This window comes from Centruroides sculpturatus, unplaced genomic scaffold (genome assembly GCF_000671375.1).
Source record: "Centruroides sculpturatus isolate CEXI.00-Female unplaced genomic scaffold, Cexi_2.0 scaffold1284, whole genome shotgun sequence".
NCBI classification, from domain to species: Eukaryota; Metazoa; Arthropoda; class Arachnida; order Scorpiones; family Buthidae; genus Centruroides; species Centruroides sculpturatus.
Genome location: NW_019385459.1, coordinates 86,468 through 97,418, shown reverse-complemented (window position 1 = coordinate 97,418; position 10,951 = coordinate 86,468).

Genomic DNA, 10,951 nt, shown 5'->3' with positions numbered 1-10,951 from the left:
CTTTTCAATATACACTCTTTTTTTGCTATCATTCTGAGATATTTGCTTCATTGATAGACAAATGATACACTAATATTGTTAATAAATAAATGTTTTATAAGAATAAATTTTTCCAATACAAAAATTGCTTTTTCTATTGCTCTATGCTCTCACATTCAGTTGTTGGTATTGATTGGTTTTATATAATCAATAGTATATTTAAGACACAATGATACAAATGCAATGCAAATACCTTAAGCAATTTTTTCAAGCTGCCAATCCTTGTCTGTTTTCTCATCTTTTTTGTTGTTTTTTTGTGATAAAACTTAATACTTGTGGAATAGTTGGGTTCTTTTTTTAATCCACAAAGTTCCACTAAATGCTTCATTATCTACTAACTTGTCTTATTAAAACTTGTTTCCCCACCAGAGTATTTCATTGAATTTCTGGATTATTCACACTAGATTGTGGATTTTGCACAAACTGGCAATCCTGCTCACAAAATAAAAGGCAGACTCCCGGTAGAGCAGCCAATTAAGCAAGCAAATGACATAGTTTGTTTCCTTTAAAACACACCCTCATTGGCGTGCTAACCCAGCCACTTTAAAACCACTATTGGCAATGCACAAAAAGGAATCGCAGGTAGGAGGGCACCCACCGAATTCGACCCAGAAAAGGGACATTATTTAGAGATTTGAAATTTTGTTTGACCTCAGAAGTAGAAAAACACATTACATTAGACAGGACATTTGCCGAGACTAATAATTCAGTTCGACTTAAGGAAGGATGAAAGATTAGAGGTTTTTTGTACATGTAAAAGTTACCCAAGAGTAATTATGATTACAAAAGAAAAAAAGTATAGCAAGGATTGCAAATAGTGCAACTTATTATGTTAATAAAAATTACACAATTAAACCAAAGTTTCCATATTGCATAAAAAGATATCTTCCAGAATCATTCCATTCATTTCACACGAGGCTTTTTATGCAACATTTTTGCAGAAAACAAGGCACTTTCATTATTCTACATGCACTTTTACTATCATTTGCTTACATTTCTTTATGAATTCTGTCAAATGTGGTAAAACAGTCTGACCGATTAAATTTTCTTTAACTACATCCAATCCTTAATGGAGGATCAATCCCAGAATAAGAGTTGGAAATCCCTGTTCCATAGACTAAGCATTTCCAACCTTTTTCTGGGATGGATCCTCCATTTCTGGGATCGAGGAAAAGGTTTCTCTTTTTCAGAAATTGAGAAAAATGTCCTCACATCTATCCTCTAACAGAAAATAGTGTTTTCAATCAACCCATTCCCTTAAAATTTTTTTCACTTCCCCAGATTTCAAATAACATAGCAATAATGATACTTTCAAAAGACAAATTTCCAAACATTCACAAGACCTGAACATTCCTACATTAAATAAAGGATTATTTTACAAAAATCTGTACACTTTGTAGAATCTTTTACAGAAATATAGTAAAGGTAAAAAATATATTATAGAATACTTAATTTTCAGTATTTTTTATTTTTTTATGCCAAGACCACGCTTCGTACACTACCGCTATATTTCTTATATCAATTTAAAGTTACTCACGCTCGATACTTCCAAGTTGCCAGGCTTCGTTACGTTTGATCCTTTTCTCTGGCTTCGACAAGATTAGAACTTCATCTTACCTAGGCACGGGATAAAGGTATATATTTATTATTTCAATTAAGAAGTAATGCAACAAAAAATCTTTTTAAATTACAAAATCTGTCGACGAATTTCCCACTTCGTTTTCAAATAAGGACGACCACAATCGTCCCAAATTCTGGAAAATCTACAATAATTATCAGACTTTTTCATCGACATTGCCGGGCATCCCCAGCGTATACAACGGAGAGTGCGAATATTTTAAATTAGGTAGAGAGAAATTCAAATTTAAAACTTAATTATCTGCAATTCGACATTAAAGCATTGCTGGTGACAACGCATCAATATCATCGAACGGTCAACGACGGTACCATCACGGAGTCGACGGTGACCCCATTCCCGAGTCTTATGCTTTTTATGTTTGTAGTTTTTTTCCCTTTTGTGACTTAATACTTCTGCTCAATGTAGTCCATCTGATAGTAATTTTCTACCAGAGGATTTTTTTGCAATTTACTTTCAAACTTACATCCGTTATTGTGGGTCCGCCGTCCCAAAGTCAATTTTTTCATTTCGATAATTCATAAGCGGCGGGAAATGGTTAAATACTCGTCGACGACGGTTGCCAATTCGTTCCCGAAACGTTCCGACCGTCCCAGGACAAATAATCACCGGCAAATTGCCGGAATTATACCGCTTTTCCACTTCTATTACGGCATCATCCAGATACTTGTATACGGTGTCATCTTGTGGCAGTCATCATCCGAGCAGTCTTTATGGTCACCATGCAAGACCTTTCCCCGTCCACTTTTGCATCCTTTGACCACTTTCTCGGACGACACGTGGCAAATTTGGCTGTTATAAAAATAAAGTCCCCCCCGATTTGGATCGTACGAACGCGACCAAAAAGAACATCTCCAACAAGACACGCGACGGTACGTTCTACCGGAAAAAAAAAATTGGTCATCTTTCTCAACATTACTACTCTAAATACTTTTATAATATGGATACACACGAATGTATATCAGAATTTAAAAAGATTTAGGAGAAGGTTATTTCTCTTCTAAATAGGAAAATCACTAATAAAATAGTGGTGCAAAAATATCAAAATAACCATCCTACCGGAGAGGAACAAAACCCGGTCGGACACGTGCTTCGTCCCGGCCAAAAAAAGAGGCATCGGAGCGGCCATTCTAAACGTACACACTTAACGCTCCAAATAACTAGTCCGTACAGAATACACCCAAGAACACAAATAACGAAACCGTCAGAAAGTAAATATCATCTCAACAGGGCAATTCTGGAACCGGTACATCACGCAGTGGTCACGACGAGAAAGGGGATTCTATATATTCACACACATATTTATCCAATATGTGTGTATAATTATCCAATAATATTGGATAAATATTTATCCAATATTATTCCAATATTTATCGGCAAATGTAACCCATGGCGACCAAAATGGCGACGCTTGGGTTAGGTTCATTTCATTTCGGTTAACTATATTTTTAATAGAGGTTTCCTTTTTTTTACTTTGTTCAAGAACTACCGTGAATCAATAACTAGCGACGTTAAAGATTTCAGTCTCCATAGGTAACATTAACCTATTACGATAAAAAATAAATACGTAACGTTTTGTACTTTCGGCGGAAGTAGAGATGGTAAAAGCACAAAAAAATTCCTTAAATGTATTCTTAGAAAGTACCGGCGTCGGCCCGACCCCGCGGTATTCGACAGAACAATGCAAAGTCGGTAGCACGAGAGTTAATGGAAGAGGGGAAACCCCACCACGGGTTATTAAACGCACGTCCGGACACCGGTTAACCGGTAAAGCACGGAAACGGAACTGGCCATCGGCTGGAGCGTTGGGAAACATGCCGATGGAGTCGATAATGGCCGTTTGCACACAACCGAGGAGTACAATTCGTCGGAAATATTTGGGGAAGGAAAGTTGGTCCATTTCCGAATTAAGAGTAACTCGGACGAAGCGAATTCCGGACCCATCCGATGATTAATATTTAATTCGGTCGTTGTATCGTTCCGCTTCCGCCGCGTAAATTCAAACGGAGAAACGTCTCCGGTGGGACGCGTGACATATAAAACGATTAAAATAGATTACCGCCTCCGTTCCTTACTTTTAAAGTCAAAGGCTTCGGTCGTTCTCACTCCAATCTTCCTCCCGGGACCACAAATTACAAGCCAGTATGAAGGCGCTCCTTCCTCTCACCTTATAAAAAGACCATGGAGTCGAAGCACAGTCGTTATCCCGCGACGGAGACTCCTACGCCACCTCACGCAAATCTCGTTCTTCTCGCGCTTTCTCGCCCGTTCCGTCCGTCGTTTCCGCCGGACGTTCGGACTCGGCGAAATAGGGCATTTATTTCCGCCGTTTCTCTTTTTCTGACAAATAGATAAACGGAGAACAGAAACACCGGCGGTTGCGTTTATACAAGACGCGTCGATTTCGTACGACGGAAAGAAATTAAACACCGTAGAAGAATACGCGGATGTCACAGAAAGTTAATAAGTTAATTAACTTACCACGGGAGTTGGAAAAGGGAGAATAAAATCCTTTTTCCAACTCCCGTGCCTAACGATATTTACACATAAATATCGTTAGGCACGACGGTAAATTACAGGTTACAAGATATGCCCGACGACGGAGCCTACCGTACGCGGTTCGTTATTGGTCAGAAATACCGTTGCGTTTAGGAAAATTTGCATAAAAACGTACGCAACTAAAACATCGACGAGAACGATGATTTAGTTCGTCACCGATTCTTATTAATACACGATTTTTGCACGTAATTATAATTTTATATTTTGTATATTACTTTTATGTACTGTATAATTATATCGATGTTCCTGTATACAGACGAGTGGAAAAATCCAACATACGCGTAATAGCCCATTTCTGTTTTATCGCTAATATTTAATTTTATTTCTCAATATAGATTTATCGAACAATTTTATAAGCTAAATATTATTTTATTTTCAGTCGTATTTTATTAAAAACATCGTTTCGTCCAGTCTTATATATTGTAATAAGTTGTATTTTAATGAAAACTGATAGTTAAGCGAATATACCGCTTTATAGGATAAGAAATTTTCAATTTGTATGCAACATTATTTATTTTCGAAAAGAATTTTGCATTGGTAAAATTCACACGTAAGTAAATAAATACGGTATTGGCTTTATTATTATCGTAATGCATAGAGAAGCGATAGAAAAAATTTTGCTCGTTATTTCTTGGGCTGTCTGCTAAGTTTTGTCCGCCAGCTTAAAAGGGATTCGAGTTTTATACGGGATGTAAAATGTTTGTTTCTCTATTCTTTGTTTTTTGGTCGACCCGCTCCAAATTATTGTCTAACTCGGAATGGAAGGAAAATATAGACTACTACGAAAGAAGGACTCCTTGCCCCTCCCCCATTTCATCCCCCTTATTAATTAACTTACTGCGGAACCGGTGGGCGGTTAAAAACTTTTACTACCGTCAAAGATACGAAAGTGGGCGGTAGGTATTAAAGGGCTGACTATCCCTGGTTTAGAGTATTTTAAGTTTACAAAGATATCTTAAGAATTTATATTTTTATTAGAGTTGGTAAAGATCTTGTGGTTTTTGCGTTGCGGTTGTCTTTATCTTTCGTCGCTGCGAGTGGAAGAAACGAACGAGACGAGATCGTAACAAAAACTAAACTTCTATTATCCTCGCGTACTTGGTACAGCACATGTGTCGACGACGCGGCTAACAAAGACAACTGGTTTTCGACGGTCTTTGTGGGGTGAGTTCGAATTTATTCCAGGAAGTGATGACTCATACTCCCGGGGTTAATTGCTTGTCTTTTACGACCGTCGAGGGTACAGATGTGAAGGGCGGCGTTCGCCACAATCTGTTTTATTAGTAACGGACAGACGTGTCCGGCATGGCCCGTCCAAACAGAAAAATGGCTAAACGTTAAGGGTCGAAGTTATAACCGTACGTTAGCCATAACGTAACCATATCCGTAGCTATAAACGTATCCGTATAGCGTGGTTATAAACGCCGTATTGTATCCGTATGGCCGTACCGTATTCCGTAAGAAAAGTTTGGATCGATCAGACTTTTACGGTAGCGTAAAAGTCTGATCGATTCATACGGAAGGAATATGAATTGGCCAACTGCTCACGCGCTAAGTCGCCATCAGTCGATGTACTGTACAATCGGAAGCTGTGCCGAAGCAACCCACGAAACGTTGACAAATTGATTGAAGCGTAACTTTTGATCGACAATGCTGCTTCTGAATAATATAAAATTTTAAGATAAGAGTTGCTTTGGTCATAAAAAAATAGAAAATTAATAAAATGAATAAATAATTATACTGTTAGATCTGGCAATAACTACCGATGATTTTGCGCGCGCTCAGGATAGACTGATTCGTACACCGTAAAAAAGTTTGTTACGGAAAAGGCCTTACGGTAGTTTATAACTATTGCTATAGACATCCGGTGTAGCAAACATTTACGAATACGGATACGGTCACGTTACCGGGTTTATAACTCGACCCTAAAATGAAAACCGTATTATGAATTTGATTATTTTAGCTTACGATTGTTGCGTTTCTGGCCAAGTGTCCAGGAGATCAAATGGGGAAGGTGTCCGGGTTTCGCGATATTCTATATTTTCCCCAGAGTCCCGGGAATGAACCTGAAAAATTTGCTGCGGATCGTACTAAGAGTTCAAGAGTTAATTTAGCGCAACTGCAAAGTACTCGTAATTTTTGAGTGGCGGTTTAGTAAAAATATGTAGTTAAATTTATCTTTTTATTTATATTTAGCATATGTTCATAATACACAGAAACTTTTTTTGCCAGTGCGCCAAGTGTTTTTTACTTCAAACTGAAAAAAGTAGCTAAATCTGGCAACGCGACCCCACCACGAAACGAACTCAACTTTACTGATGGCCACTGTTACAGTACAACCTGTTCCGTCAGTGAGTCAGATGCGCGGTGATAACGAAAAAACACTTCGGCATCGGACAAAACCCTACCGACCACCACGAAAGCTCAAATCGCCGGACAGTCCGGGATTCCCGGACTGTCCGGGCGATTTTTGAGCTTTCGTGGTACGCAGTGCCGGCCCGAGGCAAGTTTTAGGATGGAGCGAGATCCTATTATGGCGCCCCCTTGGTCAGTAGCGTAGCGAACATAATTGGCGCTCGGGGCACGACACTTTATTGGCGCCCCCTCCAGAAACACATATAGTTTGTCTTGGAGACCATTTGGGCGCCCCTCTGCGAGTGGCGCCCGGTGCTTGATACACCCCCTTGCACCCCCTCGCTACGCCACTGCCCTTGGTTGCCCCAAATTTATACCCTTTAATTTTCTTTACCACTGAGGCGCCCCCTAGGACTTAGCGCCTGGAGCGGCTGCTCCTTTCGCCCTATGGTAGGGCTGGCTCTGTTCCCTATCATCAAATGTCACGGCACGCCACTGTTGTTCCCACTGGAGGTTCCAATTTGGGGTTCGCCACCCCTCATTTGGAGCTTGAATCTTACCTTACAAACTCCAAGAAAACTCGGCGTTCGGCGGTTCGTCCGCTCGACCACCGGTAGACTCGATTACCTTCGTCACCAGGATTTATTTCCGATTTTTCCGCGAATAATATCGAGTAGAATAAACGCCGATATTTTTGACGCACGGCAAGTAATATTTTAACTTAATTTAATTCGGGTGTTATTTTTCGATTTGACGACGTAAAAATTCGGTTTATGGTAGTCTTTCTCGAGCCCGTATGTTTTTTATTTTGAAGAAATAGAGATGGCAACACTGCCTACGAAGTGGAAATCGCATTCCCGCCGCTGCGTTCGGTTTTAAAATCGGGAAGAGACGGCGTCTCGGTGGCTGCGATAGACCGAGATGGGACGGAGGCGAGTGTTGCTTGGAATTATCTGTAATCTTCTGGCATTTTGGCCGGCGACCGACGAACGGTCCGTGATATTTCGGCCAGTCGGCGGCATTTTCGGACGTGGAAAGGTAAGATGCGAGGTGCGGAGTTTCGCACCCTCGACAATTGTAGACAACCTATACAAACGTCTAGAGCCATGGTAAATCACTTCTAAATTACGTCCTATGGTGAATGGCGCCAGTCGCGACAACTGGATTTGTCAGTTTCGGGTCGTAGTTACGCCTGGGTCTTGTCTTTGTTAAAATGGAATGGACTACGTGCCACTTGAAATATAAATGTAAACAAAGTTTAAGCAAACGCGTGAGAGAGAAGCATAAAAAGGATTATAGCAAGGATATAGTATTAAAACGTTTGTTTTTAAGCGAATATCGGAGAAAAAGAGAAATATTGTCACATTTTGGCAAAGTACGTGACGTTTTTATATCCAATAATATTCAGACATATCATTCATTTAGTGATTTTAAAGAATGGAAACAGAAAAATCGAGTGGAAAATACCTTTGGGCGGGGCTGCGGAGTCGGTAAAAAAATACTCGTCTTGCACTCCGGAAAAATTAAATACCCAGTCATTTTATGGGGTGCAGAGGCACTCCTAGGGGGTATCCTACTCTGAACTCTGAAATGAGCCTGAGGTGTTTACCCAAATACTTTTATACTTAGTATTTTTAATATTTAACTTGCATTAATATTTATTTGTATAAAAAAAATTAATTTTTAACAAATATTTAATAAGAGGAGAAAGAGGGCGATAATATTCTACATCTACGACGTATATTTGACGGCATTTACACTTCAATTTCGCCCTTCCGGAAGGTTACTCCGACTAAAAAGTGTTTGATCTAGCTAGCTACTTTAGCCCTGTGTTTAGAAAAGAAAAATATGTACTCTGATCAATTAATCTGGCTCATTCAGAAAAATAGAATACTTATTTAGAGCAGGGATAATAAAGAAATGATTCAAAAATATTCAAATTCAATTCGGACAAAATAATTTAACTACTAAACACAAATACTACAAAGAATACTATGTATTTAATAAATTAAATTGATGCATTTTGTATTTAAAATAAATGAATTATAACAAAATACAAAAAGATTTTAAAAAATTAATAAACATATAATAAATTTTCTTTCGTTTAAATAAAAAAAACTAAAGTAAATGTAAAATGTGGGAGTCGGAGTAGATGCGTTTTTTCCGATTCCGACTCGTCTGGCCGGAAATTCCTGCCGACTCCGACCGTACGGCTTTGCTGTTAAATACCGTACATTATAATGAGTGGTTCAGAAAGGAACATAAAGTCTAATAGTTCTATATATTACAACTGTCATAGTTCTGGTTATTTCTAAGTATCCTTTCCAAAATAATATCCAGACAATACGATGGTTGCATATATCGGGTGAGTAATGAATTTATTATTAATGCAAACGGTAATGGTTTTTAGGCTATATACTTAGGCATATTATAGAACATTCGATTACTAAGAATAATAGCACTTCTCTTGGTGGGAAAATATCAAATTTTAAGTCCCCTATGTTTTATTTTATTTGTAATTCCATCAGATAATCTTACAATATTAATTTTTTTTATATAATAATTCATTTTTAAGCAAGGTGTCGATTCATAAATTTATTTTATTTTTACTTTCGAATAAACCATTTATAATTATGAATAGAAAACACAAGTATTGTAGCGATATATTTTAAACCACACAAACTTCATTTATAACTTCCACACGTACCCCGGGGTGTGTATAATAAAAAATTTACCTTACTCGAGCCTCTAACTGGTGTGAAAAAGTAAATTCGAAACAACAAACATTTTCTGAACACCTTCCTTGTTCTTCATCAGATAATCTAGCTGGATTCTTTATTCTGGAACACTGTCACGAAATTTTAAAATGAATCGAACGATGACAGTTTGATTGTCCCGCGTCCATTACTTATGCGTTGTACGTGTCGTGTTCCCCACTGTTCGGAATTGAATCAGAATCAAATATAGTCCTTGTACTTGAAAGTAATTTTGTGTGTCTGAATGTATCGGTATGTACTGCTCTTAGAGAAATACTGCTAGAAAGGTATTGAACTTCTGTCCAGATTATAAAAAATTTGGAAGAGTTATTAAAAACAGAATAAGACAAATTTTACTTTTAATTTTATATAAACTTTCTTTTCTTTACAGTTGTATCCCCGAACAAGGCCGTACTTTCGAGAGCTTTATCCTAATTCAAGTCAAACACTTTGTTTTTTGAGGCATTGGTCCATGTTGTTTTCAAGCTTCTGGATTATATCGTAACGGGTAAGTTTTAATTTTCTTAAAAATTTAACATCAAATCAAATTTTAATAAAGACACTAAGGCCAGTTTGGACCTTTTTCCAAGTCAAGAAAACAGACTCAAATAAATAAATACAAAACGTAGACAAATAGTAAAATAAATAAAAATTACAACATATTTTACAATTCATGCAATACGTTTGAACAAGAGGAGATTAAACATTTATAAATAAACAAATCTAACCAATTTTGCATATTATAAAAAATAATGTGTTTTTTGTGACATTTTTGAATTTTTTATAACTATTAATAATTTTAAAGTTATTATCCAAGTTATTCTGGTGATAAATCAATTGACAGAGTGGAGCAGATCTTTCTGTTATATGCTTAGGGGCCGTCCATAAATTACGTAAGGTATTTTGGGGTGGGTGGGGTCAAGGATTTCTTACAATTTCTTACTCGGGTAGGTGGTAATAGATCTCGTCTTACGTAATATTCTTATTTTTATTTTTTGATCTCGTTGAATGGTGGAGTTTTGAATGTGGCAATTTCTATTAAGAATGCTCATTGTACTAAAGCCATCTTGTGTGACGTGATAAAATAATAACGCTAACAGACTCATGCTCTACATGTGTTCTTCATGGGAGAAAGTCTGTGTGGTGGTTTCTCCTGCTCTTTTTTTTTTTTATTAGAATAAATGCACCACTCCTATGGGTGTATAACGCTAAGAATACATAAACCAAAATACACGATACAAAGTAAACATAAAATTAGTATTTGGCTTTTAGTGAAAACTAAAATGTAAAACTAAACATTAGAAATTATAAATAGTCTTTTCTTCCATGTTTTTTTGAACATAATTTTAAAAAGCATCAAACAGTGGTTTCTGAACAAGCTTATCGAGTGGATGTGGCCACATGAAACCAATCATAAAGATTTCTAATTTTAGAATAAGTGTATATGTATATTGATCGTAAATTGGACAATGATAAGACAAATGTTAAATCTCTAAGTGGTGATGAGATCTTGCATTCAACACTAGGAAAATAGTCTTGTTATTCTACCAGTTTTACTGCTCAACCATTGTTGTTTCCACTTTTGCATAGCATTGTCATGAATATA